Source organism: Natator depressus, chromosome 13 (assembly GCF_965152275.1).
Source record: "Natator depressus isolate rNatDep1 chromosome 13, rNatDep2.hap1, whole genome shotgun sequence".
Lineage (NCBI taxonomy): Eukaryota > Metazoa > Chordata > Testudines > Cheloniidae > Natator > Natator depressus.
In genome coordinates, this window is record NC_134246.1 from 12,560,141 (window position 1) to 12,584,333 (window position 24,193).

Genomic DNA, 24,193 nt, shown 5'->3' on the forward strand with positions numbered 1-24,193 from the left:
TGTAGAAAGAGCACCACATGTGGAGGAAATAAGTGGCTCGTAGGCAGGGACAAAGGGTTGTACAGTGGCCCAGGTGTGCGCTTGCAAGCAAGTAGTGGGGGTGGAAGGTGTCCTAGGCTGAGGAAAAGAGAAAGGGGCTGCAGGGGCGCAAGGCTGGCACAGGTGTTGAGAAGTTTAGGGGCAGGTACCCAGGTCTGTGGCAGGCAGCCTAAGTCTGTGTCTGACCAACGAAAGCTACCCAGAGCTATTAGAAGTACAAGGCCATGAAGAGTATCCATATGCTGTTTCCCAGACAGAGTGAAACAAGCAGGAGAAGGGAAGGAGCTAGGAGAGGTCTTCGGTGCTGGGTTATTAGAGAAGAAACAAGGGGAAGTGCAAATCAAGGAGGACAAAGGGAGGACACTGAAAACTGCAGTGGAATATTTTACCAACCCCAAATATTCAAAAAATCATGAGTTACCTTCCCCCTCCCCCTAGACTCTGACTTAAAATTATGGGGTTTTGAAAAATAATAAATATTTTGTCTTTTTATTGGTCTTCTGTTTGAAACTTCAGTGTATACCTGAGTCATGTTTTCAAGTTTCTCTCTACAAACAGGAGGGCTAGAAACATATTTTTTAAAAAACTGAAAACTGAGGTTCTGGATCACTGGATTCCAGGAGCTTGGGCTTTTTGAAAAAAAAAAACAACCCACTAATTATTGCATGATAAAATCATGGGAGTTGGTGTGGGATATGCTTAGCCAGAGAGTATTTTGCAGTGTCACTCTAATTGGGATGCCAGGGTGCTGGAAGTGGGAAACTCTGTGCACTTGCAGGAATAAATACAATAAATTTAAGTTTTTATCATATTCAAGTGTTCCAAACACTGTTTCCCCCTGTTAGTAAGACTTTTAGCTCTCTCTCTCTTTAAAAGAAAAAACAACCTTTCTTTTCATGCCACCTTTAAAAAGAGATGACCTGGCTTAAGGAGAACTTCTGAAAACCTATAGTCTGCAACCCTGCATGGGCCAATTTCTGCTTTCACACTAGTCCAATCTGATCACAGTTACCATTGAGCCCTCTCGGTGTTGCATGCGTATGTTAGTAGAAATCTGTCCTCTATTTCTTTAGTAGTGGTTGTTGTGGCGAGATTATTCCTTTCTTTTTGGGAGAAGCCCAACTGCAGAAGAAAAAGCAAAGTTGGAGAATTTATTTTATGCTGTCTTCACCTTTACAGTTTTTGATATACCAAAGATTTTTGTATTGTCAACACATAATGGCATCATAGTAATTGTCAGGCTGAAAGTGGTGGTTTAGACACTTGATTGGGGGTAAGTTGGGGGGATATGCACATTGAACACTTCTACATTTTTTCAAAAATTTTCCACTGTTACTAACACCAGTTTTGCTGCACTGTAGTTAGCAATGTTGTGGGCTGCCTAACATCTAACTGTGTTGCTTAGACTTGTCCTAGGAGGACTTGATGTCATGGTGCTTAAAAACTTGGCAACCACTAGCAGCTGGTCTTCACTGGCGTTCCCAGTGTTGCTACCATCAATGAACCCTTGCTCCCTATACTTGTTGGAGTAAGCAGTTCAAATCCAGCCTGGTTTGGTAGTAGCAAATCCACAAACATATTCATTCAAGGAAAACCTCAGGCTATGATAACATGAAAACGAAGTGCTGCAATTATCAGAGGCATACAAAAGAAGAGGGAATTAATAAATCCTTTAAATTCTCAGATCTTTAATCTTGACTCTTTGGTCTTTAGGTATCTGCAGATCACTCAGGAAATATTTATGCAAAACCCCTGTAGCTCTTTTCAGTAACTCCATGGCAAAATCAACAGAGTTGCAGAGTTTTGTTTGATATATAACTGACAAAATTATACAATGCCCTTAGCAACAGATTTCAAATAAAACTGCATATGTGAACTTGCAGGGAGGTATTTTAATGACTTATTTCTTCCAGCAAAGCAGTAAACCTCAATTTAAAAAAGCATGACCCAAACACTGAATGCCTCGTTCAGTGTTAGCTAAGTGTAAGCAGGAATTGAGAGCAATAAACAACAATAATAAAATAATAATAAATAAATAATAAAACCGCTCTATGTCTCAATCTTTATTCAAAACAAACAAAACGCCCACATAAAACTAGGATCCAGAAAATCATCAGTAAATCTACAACTATTGGGCTATTTCCTGAGGTCCTAATTCATTTTTTACTTGGCAAACTCTGATAGATCTCAATAAAAAAAAATGAGTTAGAGTATTGACTCAATGTTTTCCACATATATGAGAAGAAAAAAATGACGGAAAGAACAAATAACGATCCATTTTTTGATGACGAAATGGAAAGAGAAAGAGGGACCAAAAGAAGCATCAGTGCCACAACTGCCTCAACATTTGCTGTGTGTCTGTAAGCACATGAGCAGTAGAGGACACCACAGACGGCAGACATAAGAAAAAGTAATTGCTTTAGGTTTTAACCTATAGCTGCACTAGTCCTTGACAAAATTGCACAGGGTAGATAATGAGATACATTTGTATTTGTTAGCACAATTAAAAAATATCCTTGTGTCAAAAAGTTCCCTTCATTAGGTTTTGTCTGCTTTTACAAATGTATGCTTTATTTAAGGATATTTTTAAAAGGTTATTATACTATAACATGGTCTATCAAATTTTAAAATAATTTCTGTAATGACTGAAGAGACTTTTCTAGTTGGATTTGTGGGTCTAGTCAAAAGTAAAAAGTATTACATTAAATTAAAGTGCATGTTTAGCTTAATGCCACATTTTTAACTGACCCCAGACCTACAAGTTATTCCTATAGTAACAGCTGTATCAAGCAAAGTACTCCGTAGACTAATATATCAAAGTATGTGGGCTTTAAATACTTTTTTTTCTGTTCATTGCATATTTTATCTGAAGAAGATATATTTTTTCTTTGGTCTGATCAGTCTCTTTCCTACAGTGATTTTTCCATGATTGTGATGATACTCCTCACTCACTAACTAGGCCATAATTAATTACTTTAATGGACCAGTACCATAGTAGTGGCATTGAGATATCGAGTCAGTTATTTTCAAACTGTGGGTGAAAATCAATTCTAAGTAATCAATCCTAAACAGAGGGAGAGGCCTATAAAATGTCATGCAGCAGCATACAAGCAAGACTGGTTGGCTTAGTTCTGCCATCCTTATATTCCCATTTACACTTATCACATTGGGAAACATAATGCCCTTGATCTCATAGAAGGAAGAACTCTTTTCGTCTGTGACAGCATGAGACCAGGTACAATGATAAATATGTGGGCCAGTTAGGAATGCTTAGTAGGTTGATGGAAGCTGGCATACCAGTTGTCTCTGCTCAGTGATACTTTAAAAAACAACAATGACAAAAGCAGAAAATGTCCACAGAAGTCATTGAAGAGCTTCCTGGGAATGCAGCTAGTAAGTTATATCAAGTTTCCGTTGCTTTTCAGCGTCCTAAAATTATGATTTGGACAAAACTGGAAAAATAGACCTTCTGCGTGAACTAGCAGCTTTTACTGTGAACAAGTTAGTGCAGAAGGAAAGCCAGATCCCTCACCTACCATTTACATGAACAAAGCCCAGGGAAATAGGAGATGAAAAATCACGCACCACTAACAGTTTACAAATGGTATATCCCTTTCTATTTGACATGATTTGATAAAAATGAAAATCTAATACATGTTTTTATCTTATCTAACATTTGAGTGAGAAACACCTGCAAGTCATTTACTATCCAGTTAGCCAAGTCTATAATAGGAGGATTTTAGTTTCTGACCCTTTTCTTTGTCTTGAATCATTTAGCCATATATAAATTCTGACAGGTCTTGTCTTTTGTGGAAAGGAAGCTTGCATCTAATCTCTGTCACAGTGATTTTCAGACCTAACATTTCCTAATGCCTTTAGAGATGTTAATACTGTTTTTGGAGGGTGAGGGGAGAGCGGGCAAGAAGGGTAATGGAGTAAAAGCAAGACTCACAAAGTAGTATCAACAAAATGTTCCTTAACTCTTACAGTACAAATGTTGCATACACTTTGTTTTGTTCACAATATGTGAGCAGCAGGCAGGCAGAGTAGTAGGGAAAAGATCTTTATTGAGCATGCATAGACGCACTTGTTACATGCTGAGAAATCAGTGCTTGCCCAGTACCAACCTAGTCACCAACTCCCATTCCTGAGCTCCAGGTGTCACAGCAAAATAGGTACTCCTGAAACCTGATCCTTTCTTCAGGTTCACTCATTGTGCCATATACTTACACGTGTAACAGTTTTAAGGCAGAAACTGAAAATTGTATTTGATCTATTTAGTATTCAGACTGTAGTAGCATTATTTCAACATGGGTGTATTGATATGTTAAAATATGTTAAAAGAACATAATTAAGGTTGCACAGGCAAGCATTCAAAAGATAGGAAATACCAGAATTAAGGTTGTCTCAGAAACCATAATTTGCCCCCTGGTGCATATGCATTATGATGCAGTCATTCACACCAACACACACACACACACACACCAACAACAACAAAAAGCAAACTGGAAAAAAAATAAATTCCATCATGTCACATCATATTGACACCCACATGGGTCACCACAAGGGTGGAACCTTTACATCCACCACACAGCTATCTGCTTCTTGAGCTACTAATGGAGTAACTGACGACAATAGTAGGCTGTCATCCTCTAAGTGGACGAGCACTAGCGGGGGATGGGACACTTTGCCAGTGGGTTTCACAGATATTTGCTGACAGCAGAGAAAGGTGAGACTCAAGGTCTGGAGATGTTCCACTGCAGGCTCTAGATGGGAGTGTTTCCTAGTGGGCACAGACTCTTTTGCCAATTTCCCCCAACCTATTCCTGTCCCAACCCTCTCCCTTCTTTACTCCTCATCTTGGTCACTTTCTCCTCAACTAGTCAGTCCAATTTCCACACCACAGACTTCTCGTCCCAGTTCCAGTTTGTTTGCCTAGGCTATCCTAGTCTTACCCATCTGGACTCATCCTTCCAGTCCAAGTCTGCCCCAGCTCCCAGTGTCCTTGCCCAGCTACTGGGGCTAGCAGAGTGGGGTGGGGTGGAGCACAGGCGAGAGAGAGTCCCTGCTTTCAGTTCTGATGCCTGGAGCTGGCCCAACAGTGAAAGTCCTACTCAGCCCTGCGGTGGCGCACGCTGAGTGCAGATGGAATCTGGAAATTTAGCTCCCAAACTGTCTACTGAGCATGTGCAAAGTATGATTGTTCAAAGGTTTATAACCTGGACAAACGTAGGCAAATTTTCATAGAGATGGCACATCCCTGACACAAGGGTCATCCCCTGCCAAACTTCAAGTCTCTGATGCTAAGAATGGGATGCTTCTCAAAGAAATTGTTGCCAGAATTTGTTAACATAGACAAAACAATATTTTTCCTTTACCTCATTCTTGGAAATGGGGAAATTTTCAGTTAAAATAGTTCACCAAAAAATCAGCCTGAAGCAGACATCTGGTATGAAAAATTTCTTCACAAATGGTTAAAGTTTGGCAAAGTTGTAAGCAACAAGGTCTTATAATGGGAAATGTTTGGTAACCTTAATAATAGGCAGTGTTATCAGCCTCAGCTATCATTACTACTTTTATTTTTTGAGACTATATTGTTGTGAGGGTTTAAAGAATACCAATAGAGTCAGCACTTCTAATAAATACTTCAAGTCTCCACATTATGATGAAAGCACAACAAAGAGTCTGTTTTGCAGTTGAATAGACTTTTTCTGACATGTAAATAATATAAAAAATTGTCCAGATATCCTCTGAACAAGACACTAAATTGTGTCTTCTGCTTATCTGCTGGTTGCATTGATAAGCATTAAAAAGCATGTGGCACTTGGATAATTCAAATGATGTGGCTAATGTTCATTCTCGCAGGTGCTGTTCAATAAATGCCTGTATATTAGTTAAATAAATAATAAAATGGGTTCTGGCATCCAAGGGATTATGGGTGAATTACAGGCAAGCAACTTCCTCCCCTTCCCACCAAAAGGCTGCTACAGCTGTCTGCACAGTAAAGGCTGGATCCAAACCCCTTTAAGTCAACAGTGGAAGTTTTTCAATAGCCTTTGAATCAGGCACTGAATGCTGTAAAAATATTTAATTCAGAATGTCTTTTATACCTTGTTCATGTCACAACTTGAATCTAATGATTAGTGATTGAGCCTATCCCCAACAACAGCTGCATCATTTTTGTCTGGCTTCAAAATGTCTAAAATATTTTGTTCCTTTTCTATTTTCCTTATGTTGGCCAAATCCTAAAAAACATGCCAGCTCAAGTGTGATTTTGCTCTTTGAACCCACGGTGCCAGGTGTGGTGTATTATAGATTCTTTGGGCCAAAATCTCCTTTCAATTATACTCATGCCATGCCACTGAAGTCATGGGTGTGACCCAATTGACGGTAACAGGTATAACTCAGGATGGAATTTAGACCCTTGTTATTAATCACCTAATAATGCCGAGGGGAAGCGAAGTTAAAGGGTGATGTAGCAGCCTATACTGACATTGGGCACTATGAGCCTTACAAATAATGAGCTAGGTGGGGCAGTTGATTAATAGACTAGCCTTTCATCCCTGGAAATCTAGACTCAAATCAGTATTATTCACCATTTAAAATGCATTTGGCAATTTTAGCCTAGTTTCTAATGTCAGTTAGTCCACACTACAAAAACAGCACACAGACATGTTTTTGGACAAATGGCAAGCTTTGCTTTAAAGAGTCCTGGGGCTGAAATAAAAGGGTTGTAAAATAAAAGATTAGGAGAGAGAGAGAGAGAGAGAGAGAGAGACGGTGTAGGTGTGGGTTAGGGGAGGAGAGAAAACAACTTCATTCACATTTAAGAAGGAATTCATCCCAAAGTATAATTAACCAACTTGTTTTGTAAATGTTCTGGTTCTAGTGAGTTGGTTAACAATAACAAGCTTTTAAAATTAATCTCTGGTGTGTTTTCTACATTTCCCTGCTATGATGAATTCTAAGTTCCTTTAAACTTTTTCATAGACCTTTTATGTGTGTGTAGGTCACTCTTCTTTGTGGGCTCAGAACAAGCCCAGATGAGTCAGATTGATGCATTGTTGTGAGCCACCTTCCATATTTGAGCATGGTGGAAGATATAACTTTTACTTCTCATTTGGCAATGGGAACTGCTAATGAACTTGATTCCTGGCTCCATGGGTCTGCTTCCAAACAACTTTTTGGCTCCTGGATCAGGACTGGGCACTGAAAGGTATCAAGCCAGAGAAGCCCCGAGGGCATCCTGCAGCCAAAAAGACCATAGAGCTCATAGCTATGGGAAGGTGTTAAATAAATATTCTGTGAATAAAATTACAGTACCAGGACAGATAAAGGCAAATTACTAGTATATAGAACTCTCTCTAGCTGACCTCAGGAACCATCAGTCGTCCAGAAGAGAGCTCAGCCCCATGTTAGGCCTCAAAGGTTTGAATAAAATGTACTTGCTATACTCTCTAAGGACAAAGCGCTTTAGTCCAAGTAAGAGTTTGGAAGACGGTGGACTAAGTACTTGTCTACACAGGGAAATTGATGGGAATAGCTATTGCAGAAAGAGAATTACTGTGGAATACCTTAATGTGTCTCCATGTAAACACTCTAGTCTGGAATAAACATAATTTTATTCTGGAACAATTTGTTTACTCACAAAGTGCATTAATTGTTCCAGAATAAAGTGACTTTTATTCCATAACAGAGTGTCCATATGGGGAGCTCTTCTGGAATAGCTGTTTTGAAATAGCTTATTCTAATAGGTATTCTGGTCAATTTCCCATGTAGACAAGTGCATAGGGGCCATGTCTACACTAGGAAAAATATTTGTTTTTAAAATGAAATAACCAACAGATGATAGCTAATACATTATAAAATCCTAGAGTAGGCAGGGAGGTAGTAGTCTTACCTTGATGTATAGCTGGTCAAGGCCCTTTATTGAATTTACTAAAACAAGCTATAACAGTATAATGTACCGAGAGCAATTATATTGGTGTAAACACCTTTATACTGGTGTGAACACTTTTATACCAGTATAGCTGTATTCACATTAGGAGATTGCACCAATTTAACTAAATATTTTTTTCTACTGATTTAGTTAAATCAGCGCAAAAGCTGTGTGTTGACAATCCAGTAAAGAGAATAAGATTTGTAATGCAGCCTCTGACTGAAAGGATTTCACATCTCAGCAGCCGGTCTCAGGATTACTTCACACAAGCTGTTAGGAGTATGGTGTCAAATAAATACATGTTAATGCCATGTTGCTGCAAAAGCCTAACTTCTTCTGTGTTTGGTTGTTTAAAAGAGACACAAGATTTAACTGAATATGGTGTAACCTATGTTAAGACAAACCACATGGTCTAAGTAGTACTGTGTTGTGTACAGTCTATAGTTATTTTGGAATAACTATCAACAGTTAACAGTTTGTAAACAGACAGATGCTTGGAAAATCAGGCAGAGTCAGTCAGTTCTTTGTAGCCTTGCAGAAAATGAACCAGAAGCTGGCAACAAAAACGTGTTATAATAAATTGAAATATGCCATCAGAGATACCTCTTCCAGTATAAGAATATTCATTTGTGCCTTAGGCAAAGTCAATAAGCAAGAGGTGGTTCTAGTGCCCACATCATGAATGAGATAGTGCTTTCTTAAGAATCGGATAGCACACGTTAATTTATTATAAGTCATTCCGTTTGTTTTCTGCAGACATTCTTCTGTGTATCTTTAAAGCTTCCCTCATTTGTTTGTGCTGGAATGTTTCCAAATCTGTAGCATTCCTTCACTGAGAGTTCTGAGTGTGCATGGAATGCCAGACTGGGACCCTGACATGGCAAAGAGAAGTCAGAAATAATTGGGGCAGTGATGGGGTTGGTGAAAATGCTATATAATCCCACTATGTGCATTAGTTCTGAGATAATCATAGATTCAGCATCCTCTCCAACTAATCAGACTGCAGCTTTTCTTCAAGTCACTTAATAAAGTCTGATGTCCCACCAGGAGGATACATCTACATCAACCAATCCAGATGCCCCTCTGTGGAGAGCCGGGTGAGATCATGGTCTCAGCAAAATTATAGAACTCTCAGAAGTGAATCAGGGAAGCCAATTCCTAACCCTCTCATTTTAACTTCAGGTTGCTTCATGTTAGCGATGTAACAAAAACAAGTAATAGCTGTTGCCTACCAGTCGTTATTACACTACATAAGCTGTTCCATTTTATGAGATTGGAACAGGAAGGAATTTTTCATTTAAATTTAAATACAGTTGATTTTCTAGATTTATGTTGCAGTCATACTATGAGTTTGTTGTTCAACAAACTGGGCTTCTAAATGCTTCTCCATAATTGAATTAATGGGTCTTCGTTCACATTAAACAATATGGGTAGGAAAGAAACTATGATTCTACAGCTCATTGCTGAAAGTGTTCAGTAGGCACTTCAGATTCTAACACATTACAAATTGAAAGAAGAGTGCTCTAGAAGACTGGTGAATCTTGAATAATTGGTTTCAGAGTAACAGCCGTGTTAGTCTGTATTCGCAAAAAGAAAAGGAGTACCTGTGGCACCCCAGAGACCAACCAATCCATTTGAGCACAAGCTTTCATTGATTATCTTGATTATCATACACATTGTAAGGAGAATGATCACTTTAGATAAGCTATTACCAACAGGAGAGTGGGTTTGTGGGGAGAGAACCTGGATTTGTGCTGGAAATGGCCCAACTTGATTATCATACACATTGTAAGGAGAGTGAATACTTTAGATAAGCTATTACCAGCAGGAGAGTGGGGTGGGGGGAGAGAAAACCTTTTGTAGTGGTAAACACCCATTTTTTCATGGTTTGTGTGTATAAAAAGATCTTCCGTACTTTCCACAGTATGCATCCGATGAAGTGAGCTGTAGCTCACGAAAGCTTATGCTCAGATAAATTGGTTAGTCTCTAAGGTGCCACAAGTACTCCTTTTCTTTTTGGTGTAATAATTGATATAATTTATTTATATTAAAAATGTATGTAAATACCATTTGTATAGTATTTTTATCTGAATATCTTTAAGCACACTGTAACAGTGAAGCACAGAGATGCTAAGTGACTTGCGCTAAGAGCTGCACACAGGAAGCCATTTGAAGTACATAAAAACAACACTCATAACAACTTTTTCCAAAGTCACTCAGTGAGCCAATTTCAGAGCTAGAATAAAATCCAGGTCTCACAACTCCCTTGTTCAGTGCTCTGTCCACTAGACCTTGATGCTTTCCATAATTCTTACTAAAACAAGGATGATGAAGGGCCTAAATTGGAATCCAGCTCACAGTGGCTTGCTGCAGCATCTCTACCTGCCTTTCTGAAATTGGAACCCCTGATGTTCTACAACACATTAGCACCAGTTTCCACATTAAGGCTGCAAACACTTGTGCATGGTTAACTTTATGACTGTGAATAGTCCCATTGACTTCAATGGGTAAATGTGGATGCAGTTATACCACTATAAAGGTGTCTAATACTGGTATACTGTATGGGGAAATGCTATACTGGTATCAACATCTTTATACTGGCATAACCATGTCTACATTAGGATGGTATCACTATCACTATTTCAGTAAAAAAAAAATCACACTCCTAACCAACATAGTTATACTGGTACCAAAACTATGTGCAGGCCATGCCTAAATGTCTGCATGATTAGCAACCAAGGTAAGACCATTTTAAATAGAGCTGGTCAGAAACTGGAATTTCCATTCTGGGAAAAATTATGACATTTTGAAAGTTTTTTTTTTCCCAGATCAGGATGAAAGATCAAAATCTTGAAATATTTTGTGGAATGGAAATTCCAAAATATTTTGATTTGTAAACACTGAAACACCTTTACCAAAACAAAAGGTTTTGATAATGTCAAAATGTGTCATTTCAATAAGGATGATATATTTCATTTAGATTTCAAAACCTTATAACAGAGACAAAAGAAGGTGAGCTAATATCTTTTATTGGACCAACTTCTGTTGGTGGTAGGGGCAAGTTTTGAGCTTCACACAGCTCTTCCTCAAAAAACATTATAATTTAAGTCCAAATGAAATAAAACAATGCAAGAAAGTCAAAACAAAGTATTCTATTTTGATTTTGAATAATTTAGAAACTTTTCCTGTGAAAATTTTCTTGAAATCGACACATTCCCACATTCTTTTCACAGTTTCATAGATATGAAATCACTGCACATGCACAAAGTTTATTTCTTCCTTCCAGGCTGGGATAATATTCCAGTATATCCCCTATCTTTCAAAACTGCCTGCATTTCTTTTAAAAAACCTCTTTGGTGTAGGCTCCCTCTCTGAAACAAAAATGCTTGTCTCCCCAAACTGCAGTGCTCTTATATATATATAGACTGTATTTGATTAACTTTGTAAGAAGGCTGTGTCCTGCATTGTCAAGGTTCCTTCCCCACTCTGAACTCTAGGGTACAGATGTGGGGACCCGCATGAAAAACCCCCTAAGATTATTTTTACCAGCTTAGGTTAAAACTTCCCCAAGGTACAAACTATTTTTCCTTTTGTCCCTGGACCATATTGCTGCCACCACCAAGCATCTAACAAATATAACAGGGAAAGAGCCCACTTGGAAACATCTTTCCCCCAAAAATCCCCCCAAGCCCTACACCCCCTTTCCTGGGGAAGGCTTGATAAAAATCCTCACCAATTTGCATAGGTGAACACAGACCCAAACCCTTGGATCTTAAGAACAATGAAAAAGCAATCAGGTTCTTAAAAGAAGAATTTTAATTAAAGAAAAAGTAAAAATCACCTCTGTAAAATCAGGATGGTAAATACCTTACAGGGTAATCAGATTCAAAACATAGAGAATCCCTCTAGGCAAAACCTTAAGTTACAAAAAGACACAAAAACAGGAATATACATTCCATTCAGCACAACTTATTTTATCAGCCATTTAAACAAAACAGAATCTAATGCATATCTAACTAGATTGCTTATTAACCCTTTACAGGAGGTCTGACCTGCATTCCTGCTCTGGTCCCAGCAAAAGACAACACACAGACAGAGAGAACCCTTTGCCCCCCACCTCCAGCTTTGAAAGTATCTTGTCTCCTCATTGGTCATTTTGGTCAGGTGCCAGCTAAGTTGTCTTAGCTTCTTAACCCTTTACAGGTGAAAGGGTTTTTCCTCTGGCCAGGAGGGAGTTAAAGGTGTTTACCCTTCCCTTTATATTTATGACATGCATGTTGACACAAATCATTATCCTTGCTCTTCTCTGATCTTCTGTCATGGATCAAAATGCTAATAATATGTTCAGCTCACCAACTTCTTTGTCTTTACACAATTTGCTTGCACCCAACTTCAGAAATTAATGAGTATCTTTCTGTCATGATCCAATACCCATCCCTCTCCAGAACACCTGAAGGAAGGATTAGATTTGGTTAGGAAGACCTCCCAAAAGTATCAGTATTGAGTTACAGGTATCATATGTACAGGAAAGCTGGAAGATAGATTAATCATACCCCACCCCCACAATAGCAAGTGTGGCTAAGAATGTTATAAAGACTTGCAGAAAGACAAGGTGGGTGAGGTAATATATTTTACTGGCAACTTCATTACCTCATCCACCTTGTCTCTCTAATATCCTGGGACCAACATAGCTACACTACACTACAGAAAGACCTGCACATTGTTGTGGTTTTTCCAGGTGTCAAAGGAGGAATTTAAAATCTATAGCCACCTACACAAAACACAAGACTTCTTAAACCCTGAAAGTTGGATTCACCAAACAAATTACATCATGCCACATAACAGGCTGGTAAAATAGAAAATATTGCCTACTGGATTTTTTTATATTTTGATCCTAATTATATTTTTTGTGATGTGCTCAGAGGATTTTGGGTGCTAAGCAGCGAAATAAAAAGAAAATATACATATCAATGAAAATAAATTAGCCACTTAGAGATAGAGGAAGAAAGACAGCATTTTTACATGATTTTTAAAAGTATTTTGAAATACTGAAAGCAATGTTATTAGTTACTACAAAAAAGTAAATTTTAGATTTACACATACACATAATAAAATAAAATGATAATTCAAATAATTATGAGTAGCAAGAAAATTATACCACATCTTTTATCTGGAAGGATTCTGAAGTGCTTTATAAACTTGGATCACTCATGCACCACTGAAATGCGGCCACCTCTGCCATGAAATGTGGAACTAATTCCACTCCAGTAACACTACACAACTGTTGCTTCAAAAGGGCAGTAAAGAGCTATTTTGCTGGCATTAGAGCTTATAGAATCAAGGGGCCAGACTGTCCCCTCCCATGGATAAAACTAATGGTTGCAGGGGCTAAGGGAGAGGAAAACTCTGTGAGGATCTCCTCAGGGAGAGAAAATCTGTGGGAGAAATGGGGGTGCCAGGAGTACTGAGAGAGGAGAAATGGGGCTTCACGTATGCACAGTCACTTACAGGATTGGTGCATAACATCCTTTCATGTCACCGCTAGGCTGGAGGGAATCAGAAGAGGGTGAGGAGCAAAGGGTAAAGTATAAAAATGAAGCAGGAGAAAAACCAAAGTAGGAGGATAAAGTCTAGAGATTGGCAGAGAGAGAAGACAGGAAGCCAGAAATAAGGGAAGTGTTGAAATGAGTGGGAGGGACAATGAGTGTCCTATGCTGGACAGAGTAAAGTACTGTAGAGGACAGAGTATGGGGGGAAATGGTTATGTGCCTTTGTGTATGTATGTTTTAAACTAGCCACTTTAGGCTGAGGACACAACTGTAAAAATGTCACTCTCCTTTCCCCTCTATGACTTTCTTCTCCTCCCTTCCCATTTCTTTACTTTTTTCTCTCTCTTTCTTTCCCTGTTCTTGCCTTATTTTTTTGAAAGAAAGAAAGCAAGAAAGAAAATCAGTGGGGTCCAGGTCTCAAAGATCCAGGGCTTTCAAATTGGTTTCCAAGCCCTCCTTTTATTCTAGCAACATGTCTTTCTTGGGAGACCCTTGCCACATCTGCACTTTACTTAATTCCATGGCGTGGAGGGAATTAATACTGATCCTACCAATGTTGGCCAGAGAACAGAGGCCATAAGATGATTTCGGTCACTGATTTTGTGTAATTTGAAAAAAAACCCAAGTATTTGAATGACGCCCAGAGTCAATATTCATGGTGGGATGAAATTGGCAGGAGAGTTAAACCTTTATTGCCATGTGAAAAAAAAACTTCACATTTAATAAATTAAGTATTGCTTGTCTCAGTAAAAGAGGAGCTTGCAGAACATATGTTCAGATTCTCCTTCCTCTCCTACTCATCTGACAGGGAAATTAAATACAAAATTCTATTTCCCCCCCTATTCCGCAGCTCACGCAGTGTCAGATTGAAACCAAAATTTAAACAAAGGGGAATCTTTGAGTTCTTTGAAAAAAGGTGTTTGTTTAAATGTGATACCTGATATCTTTGTAATAAATATATTCAGCAATACATTGAAGTCATGCATGTTAAACACCGGTAAAATAAATATGCTAAACTCATCAAAAGGAAAATATATTTGCATTCATTTCTCTATTACCTGAAGGCTTCAAAATATTTTTAAAAAACAAATCTAAGAATAATATTGCATCAAATGTTATTGAACTTTTCTGGTAATGCATATAGAATCCAACCCTGCAAACGCTATTTGGACCAAAACACCCATTGCTTTCAATCAGGCCCCAAGCCCTTAAAACCAGATTGAGGATAATTGACTGGAAATAAAATTGCCTAAAATCACAATGAAAGCTGGACACAAATTTGGACTACGAAGGATACAGATCGTCTTGCTCTGCTCTAATCATTAGACATGCTGTCTCCTACATGCAGTATGTGATAGTCATCGAAAAAGGACTGTTTCGTGATATATGTATATTGATCTATGTTTTATGACATCATCCAATGTTTGAACATTTATTTTCCTGGTATGGCATTCCTGGGAGTTCATCTCCAGATACTAAGGTAATCAGTTTCAGTCTGACCTAATGAAATACCTCCGTACTTTGTTGGAACATTACAAGGACTAATATAATATTTCACAGTCTGATGGCATGATTGAAAATTTTAATCAAACCCCAAAAGGCCAGTTAACCAAACTGATATGTCATCATGGTAGTGCATAAAGTATCTACATTCCCTAGACAAAGATGATATAGAATTTAACAGAACATTTGTTATGTTTGCCTACCTCTCATTTCTTTGTGTTCTCTAGTATCATTTCTACATTTAGGGCTAGATTGTAAATTCAGTCTAGTGTGTACAAAGGGAGGCATGTACCTTCACTGTCCCTGGCAGACCAGGGAGGGAATTATGACTCTTGGTTTGTGAATCTGGACCAATGTGCTTATTCCATTGCTATTAGATTCAGGGACAACAAAGGTGGCTGGATTCCTCCAAGATATTAAATGCACTGGAAAAAGGTACTCTGTATGGGTGAAGCCCTGCAAAACCATACTTTCTATCTCTGATTTTTTGTACCTGGGCAAGTCCTCCAGCTGAGTTAGGAACATTAGAACATAGGTATTGCCCTATTGGGTCAGAACTGAGGTCCATATAATCCAATGTCCTGTCTCCAACGATGGCCAGCACTAGATGTTTCAGAGTAAAGTATAAGAGCTCTGCAATGGGCAGACATGGTATACTCTACCCGCCACCCCCAGCACCCACATTAAGTCTCATCCTGATCTATAATAGTAGGTCCTAAAGCACAAGGTTTAATGAGATGAGTTTCCTGTGCCCTTCTGAGGAGAGAGGAATTTATGTATTAACTGTTCAGGGCAGCAAGGCAATGGGACTCAGAAACACATTTCTGTTGGGCTTTCCTACATTGGTCCAGAAGACAGAGGAATAAGAGAAAAAATATAGCTTTTATCCCTACAGTTTGCTCTCTAGCCACTTGGGGCTTAGTAGTCTTTTGTTCTCCCCCTCCCCCCCCCCCCCATTGCTCTCCATGCCAACTGCTGTCCCAGAACAGTGAGCAAGAAAGGAGGCACAGAAAGAGATAGACAGGAGCAGGGGCACAGCTGCTTAGGGGCCTAGGGCAAGACCTGTTGCCTAGGATCCATGGAAGATTGTTCTTTGAGGCAGAGGGTAAGGCCTGGTCTACACCAGAGGGTTAGGTCAAGGTAAGCTGCCTTGAGTTAACCTAGCTGTGGAAGTGTCTTCACTTAAATTTGGCTCCCACTGACATAAACACCTCTCTCCTTCAGTTTAGTAACACCACCTTCCTGAGCGATGTAGAGTCACAATCGATGTAATTAGGTTCATGCCGTGTCAGTGTAGACACTGCCTTGCTTAAGTCGACTATTACTGGCTTTCAGGAACTGTCCCACAATGCCGCACACTAACAATACAATTGATACAAGCGTCCTGGTGAGGTTGCACACTGCTGACACAAGAAGCCAAGTGTGCATGCACACAAGCAATTTTATAACTGTGATGGCTGTATGCCGACATAAGTTAGGTTGACATAATTTTATAGTATAAGAGTGGGTAGAGCCCTGGGAATGAAGTCCATATGAGGAAAAGAAGAGGTTGCTGTGCAGAGGGAACTAAGTCTTTCCCCCTATCCACACACAGTTCAGCTCTGCCTCTGTACCAAGACTGGAAATCAGATTCTTAAATTCATTAAAATATGGAGAGATATGGCCAAATTTTACCTTAATTTACTTCCTGTGCAATGCCATTAACTTCAGTGCATGGGGTCTGAGGTGAGAATTTGGCCCCTAGGACGTTCAAACAAAGCAGAGATATAAATAAGTAGATGTCCCATCATTTCACTTACACCTGTCGGAGGGAACCTTTTTGCCCTAGCTTGAAGAATAGCTTGCATATGATTAAGATAAAACAGATCATAGAGGATTTGAGCTATATGTAAATTTCTCTGGATATTTCATCACAGGGGAAGCAATGGAACAGGGGAAGCAATGAACAGATTTGCACAGCCTACTGGTCGATGACCTGCTCTGATAAAACTTGGCTGGACTGTAGATGCCATTCAGAACCCATTCTTCTGGAACTTCTCATGGGCAGCTACGTGGAGGAGAGATGCAGTGACATTATTAGAATTTAGTCCTCCACCTCATGAAGGATATGGCATTGATACACAAGAAAATAATCTGAAATGGCCACTGAAGCTTTATCTATTTATTTCAAATCGTGAATATTAAATTGGCACAAATCTCCAAAATATATTGGATTGGGATGGGGAAAATCTGTGGGAAATCCTACCTAGGTGTTCTACTATGTGCACAGACATGAAGTCTCGGCTGCCCATTTTGTATAAGATAAGATGTTGGATGGCACAGTGCTTGCTATAAAAAAGATTGAACCCTGGGGCTTTGTGACAGGCAATGACAAATTTAATTAATGGGGTGGGTCTATAAGGAATGCAGAAACCTCTTCTCTTAGAAACCGTTGCAGCAAAAACTCACTCATGCAGGCAATAATTTCTGCTGAAGTACTGTACTTTTATTTCTTATCTTATTATATTTGTTTTGGTGTCTTGTACTGTTTCACTCAAGCAAATGTATTTCCACATTTTTTGGTTATGAATCATTACAGGATAGAAATTGGCAGATGAATGTGTAATTGTAATTGAAATTGTTATTTAAAATGCTAATGCTGCTTTTGTCCTGGGTCAGCATAGAAAATGAGATGATACATCTTCATACATTTACCTGGCAAAAGAATTTTAAATCAATAAGATCTTAAAATCTTAATGAAAAAGTGAAAGAGCTGCCCTTGCACAAGAGCTTTTAAGTGGGAAGATTGGGTTTTTTTTCCCCATGTAAAATTTTTATTTCTTCTTCTTTTTACAAGAGTAAATAAGAAGATGACTAGGGCACATACTAGGAAAATAATGCAAAAGATCCCCACATATAAATACAAAAAGGAGAGGAAAGTGCATTCTAGAAGTTTGTGCACAGAACTAGGAAACACCACTCTTGAGATGTACCTATGGCTCAGATACTAAGGCTTTGTCTACACTGGAACCTCAACGACAAAAGTTTTGTCGTTCAGAGGACGGGTGTGAAAAATACACCCACCTCCCCAAACGACAAAAGTTTTGCAGATGAAAAGCGCCAGTGTGAACAGCACTCTGTCGGCAGGAGAGCTGCTTGTGGCGGGTGGAAGTTTGTTGTCGATGGGAGAGCGTTCTCCCACCGACAAACAGCGGCTACACTGCGCGCCTTTTAGCAGCACGGCTGTAGCAGCACAGCTGTATCACTAAAAGGTGTGAAGTGTAGACAGAGCCTTAGTCTCTCTGGTCAAACCTCAACATTTATAAAATGGAGATATTAATACTTTTATTTATCTTTATCTCAGAGGGCTGTTCTGAGCTTTAATTACTGAATATTTGCAAAACATATAGAAGATTATAAGTGCACTGCTAGTATTATCAATACTGCTGAACCAAAAACCAACCAACCATTCAACCAAACAGACAATAAATTGTTGGTCCAGAAAACAAGATCTGATTTCATAGATGGAAATAAATGTATTAACGTGAGCCACTTTTCTTACAAGTAGCATTTACCAGTTGAAGAAACGGGGAGTAACAATTATTAAATAAAATAAACATTACTAAAGAAAAAAGAAGGTACCATCTTGCCACTTTACCATGGGTCAAAAAAGCAACTTCCAGGTACACCAAATACACAAACGTTTCACCTTTGTACAGTGTCCAACCTCATTCTGCACCAGACATAAGTTCAGTTATGGAAATTTTGTTTAATAGGACTACAGAACTGGTTCTACAGAAAAACGACACTTTATGAGCCTATGAACTCCCTGTCTTTCCCAGGAGCTCTTGCTGCTTAGCTGATTCTTGAAGTGTGAAAAGAGTTCACAGAGAGGCAACAGGATTAGCCTTCCCTTCCCCTGCTTTGTTGAGGGAAAATAAAAGGGTTTGCCCATCACAAGTTCTGCTTAGAACACTTCAGATTGAAACATAAAACAGACAAGCATAGACACACACATACACATACAAAGTTCACATCTTGCCAGTTTAGGGGTCAGAAACTTCAAAAGTGCTATATACAACTATATCAAGTTCATTTAGGGCTTGATTCCACTGCCATTTAAATGAGTAGAAAGATTCCCTATGACTTCAATGGGAGTTGGATTGGGCCCTTAGTCCATTCTGATTTTTAGCTTCCTGTGAAAAACTGTGTGAGCAGTCATCATGACACCCCCACCCTCTCACCCCTGACACCATTGCTAGTTCCAGGTCACGCAAATTAACTTTTCACATAAACACACTTTTTCTTATTTGAAATGTCAAAGCCTCCTTGGTGGAAGGTTAAAGTCTGTCTAATGACAGAATCCCTTAGAGTGTTAATTAAACAGGACAATAATAATCCACCAATGATTTATAGTTAGATGGATTACTAGCCCATAGTGGTTGGTCTGATAGGCATTTATTACCTACTTAACCATTTAAGTATAACAAAAAAAAATCATTGTGGTACAAAAGGTGATGAATGTTTCTGCTAAAACAGTCCATTAAGATGATTCATTAACATTACAAAGAGGTCTGCGGCCTGTGTGCCACTTGGTGCCTGTAAAAGTCTGGGAAAGTGAGAGGTATTACCATAGGAAATGTTTTATGCTAAATGTGTGCTGATATAATCTAACACCCACTTTCTGTAGATAAGATCATCGCTTTTTACATTTTACATAACAAGGTCTATGGATGCTTTGTACTTTTCATTTCTTCAGCTAAAGCGCTTATCTTTCCAACAGAGAAACATAGGAGGAAAGGTATAATAAAATTTAAAATGCTTAGGAATCCGTTCGAGTCTTGCAGATTACTCTTTGAACTGGTGTCATCGGAATGTCAAATTGCTGGTTCCACCATTGAAGAATGAGAATGAGAGTCATGAATTATGGTTAAGAAGGCCACAACTTTATTAAACACACATAAAATAAAGGTATCATAAACAGTCTTTTCAGATCAAATAACAGCACAGAGTCTCAGGGCATAACAGTGAGGAAGAATACCATCTATTCAGCTGAATTGATAGTGGGAGTTTAAGGATGCAAAATATTAGAATTTAAGTTGAAATTTGCCCAGGATTCCAGAGCTAAGACATGTTTCAGAGTAGCAGCTGTGTTAGTCTGTATTCGCAAAAAGAAAAGGAGTACTTGTGGCACCTTAGAGACTAACAAATTTATTTGAGCATAAGCTTTCGTGAGCTACAGCTCACTTCATCGGATGCATCGAATGAATCCACTGAATGCATCCGATGAAGTGAGCTCTAGCTCATGAAAGCTTATGCTCAAATAAATTTGTTAGTCTCTAAGGTGCCACAAGTCCTCCTTTTCTTTTTACGAATACAGACTAACACGGCTGCTACTCTGAAACATGGTTGTATATGTTTTATCTGCCAAGTAAGATGGGGCCAAACCATATTCAGTACCATGTTCAACGGTGCAAGAGGATTGGCCTCTTGTTCTTCTAGGCATTGACTGCACAAATAATATGCAATGATGTTTTGTTACAATGGATTCTGAACTTGTTGCTTTCATCCACAGCAGCGGTACAACCATTTTCAACACTAGTAGAGAAGGGGTTGGCAGATACGGCCACTGAATTACCAACATTTTCCTTGGAGCACTCCGATTCAAACAGTGATCTGATGATCTCTGTTCTTGCTCAGATTGTGACCTAAGTTTAGAACGAAAGGGATATTTGAGCAAACAGTCACCACAGATTTGTACATCATTAAGTTAGAGGCTGGACATTCTCATTGCACAGCCTTCGCTCTTCAATTTACTTTTCTCCTTAGCCTGATCAAGTCCACGTTTGCAAACTTTTCGGGCATGCTGCAAGGCACAGCCATTATTTGAGTCTTTACAGAAGATGGAGGCTAAGTGGGAGAAGTTTAGTTCTGCTATGTGGCAGTTTTGATTTCAAGAGTGTGTATTGATCTATGCCAATATTTTCATATCATTGTTAATAGGCATAGAAATTGCAATAGGCTCTTATATCAATCAGAATAAAAAACAATAATTAAAAATGTGATGAAATCACAGCTTAAGGTTGTATGAAAGACTGTTTCCATTATTCTCTGTTACATGGTATAGTGTCTCTGTTTAAGAACTTCCTAGTTTAAGGGATTAAAATTAATACATGGCTTGCACCACTCAAAATATATTAAAATGCAAATTTCTACAAATTAGTCTTTGCTATTTTCATCATAATGAATTCACAGGAAAATAAGAAAAATGACACATTTAGAAAGTATTTGATAAAAGAAAAGATGTTGACAAAACCAAACAGTATAGTCAATGTTATATTTTCATGTGGCCTCTAAACATGATCAAATAATTAAATGAAATATATTTTAGCTGACATTAAATACAGTTACAAAAGCATCTTTCATTGTGTTCTGGATAAATTAATTCCCCCAAGCTGCTGTAGGTGGGTTCAGAGAGTAAGGTGTTTTAGCAATTTATCTGTCTGGAATTCCCAAGCAGAAACTCTTTGAAGTTGTAGCCAGCAAATTGCAGGCAGTTGTTGTCAACCATTTATCAGAAAACGTCACTGCAAACAGTGTACTTTGAGTTCAGACTTGTGAAGAAACAGAGACAACGTGTGACATAATGTAATAGTATACAGTAGTATTAATACAATGCATAATTAGCATATTTCATCCTGAAACCCAGACCGCTCAGGATCCATATAGACTGTGCACGCGCACACACACAAAACATGAAATTAATGGAACACAAAAGTATGTAGCATATATCACAACAGTAAAAAACAGTAGTTTGCATCAAAGGCCCAATCAGTTCAATGATGTTCTATTTCAAAATTATCCCTTACATGAAAGTACTCTAGTATTCTTCAGTCATGGTCCAAAAATGCAGTTTACAATAGTTAGGTGCAAACAGGACTCTGCAATTGTCTTTCTTGATTCCCATACTCCTCCCCTATAATGTTCCAAAATATAGCAAGTAATAATATTTTCCATTGCTTGTGAGTTCTACTACATCATTAACTGCTTTAAATACCTGCAGTGGCTCTCCCTTGCTCATCATATCATGTTCAATTTATTGATTTTGCCCTCAAGGCCCTGCACAACTCAGCCCAGCCCACATATCAGAGCTCATTTCATATTGTGTCCCATTGATCCCCTTAGCTTTGCTAACAATACCAGATTTACAGCCACTTTTACATCCTTTTACCACTAGTGTCTTTATGTCTTCTTCCACATTGCCCCCTCCAAGTGGGAAAAACTCCCAAACCCAGTGTACCAGGCCTTCATCCTCCCCTCATTCAAATCCCTCCTAAAGACTCATCTCTTCCACAAAACATACACACAAAAAAATCTTCCATTCTAACATTATATAAGAGGAGGTGTGGCCAGTGGATCCATGACTGCTCAACCATTACACAGTCAATCTTTTGTCAACCCAATCCTGTGAGCTTCCAAGGACTTCCTACCAGCTTCTGAGTACCCTCAGCTCTCACTAACCATAGTGGGAATTGAAGGTGTTCCACATCTTGTGGGAGGGATTAGCTCCTGGAGTTGAAATTATTTGGTTCCTGTTTCAGAAATTTATATTTATATATAATGGCCAGGCCCATTCTTGTTTCCTCATTCATGGTCTCTTACTAGCTGTTTCCAGGAATACTTAAGGTATGTACATACCCACGTTTTATTTATATACGGTAGCAGTTACCCTAGTAAATCAGATGATAGAGTACACAAAACTCCAGACTCTTTCAGAAAAGCTTGGCAGCTCTACTGGCAAATTTAATCAGTGTCAGTCCAAAATCATCCAAATTATGGGCTTGTACTGTCTGACCTATCATCGCCTCCTAATTACATACAACCCGAGAAGCTCTGTAAATAGGTTTTTGTTTCAACGGAAGATCTTCTGTTCTATTGTTCAGACATATGCAGGACATTGAAATAGAGAAGTGACCCATCGTAAGTGATTTATAACCTCCATAACCCTCCCTTGTGTGAAAGCACACTGTTTATGGAATTGACATCCATATGGAACATCCTACAAGAATATGTGTTTGGCCTTTAGTGGTTACATTCATCATTAGGTTTTGAATTTCTTCAGAAGTTAAACACAGAAAGCTGGGAGCTCTGTTGCAAAATTTCCCCCTAGCTCATTGGTCTGTGAACATTATGCCCCAAGGGAGATTTTTATTCCAAAAAGAAAAGTGAGGATCTTTCTGAGTCTCCAAAATCTTCGCTCCCTTGGCACCTAACACTTGCATCATCATGGCAGGTGGGCTGCACACACCTCCCCCACTACTTATTTAGAATTTACACAGAATCTATTTTACAGTCCATTCCTTTAAACTAGATAAACAAACATCTTGACATCCCAAACATTTAGAACTCTTTACAGGATACTCTTTGTGGAAATTCATGCTTTTAAATGTTTTTGGGGTGCCTTAAACAATAAACAAAAACAACAGATTCTCTCTTGTGGTCAAACCACTAAAGCAGAGTGAAGTGCACCGACTCTCTGAGAGTTTCAGCCCCATGTTCTGCTCTGCTTGTCCTTTTGAAAGGGGTCTCAATGAGGTGCCTTGTTGAAACCTCCGCTGGTGCCACTGTTTATAGAGGGAATCATTAGGAACAGTTTAGTCAGAACAAAAGGGGGTTTGTTTCCATTGTTCTCCTTGCAGTTTGACATCTTAACTGAAAAATTATCTTAATCGTCTAACAATATATATTTGCCTATGGGGTTCAGACAATTGTAAAAGAGATTCTGGATGACTGCTGAAAAGAGATAATTTACAGTGCAAACCCAGTGCATGCTGAACACCATTTAGTTGTCACAAATGTTTCCTACGAAAAAATCTGCAGGAAAATCCACACCGGTAACTATAGCTTTGATATCATAACTGTCTGTGATTATTTTTATGCATTTATGATTGCAGCATCCCCTGAAAAGAACACACTTTTTAAAATATTACTCTAATAGTAAGACAGTCTGCTGCTGTATTTTGATAAGTAGATAGCTTAGGTTAGATCCTCAGCTAGTATAAATCAGTATAACTCGTTGACTTGAATGGAAATATGCCAATTTACATCAGTGGTAGATCTTGCCCCTTAATTTTATTTTAAAAGCCTCCAGCAAAAGCCTGGTTGTTAATGGTTTTCTGCTGCT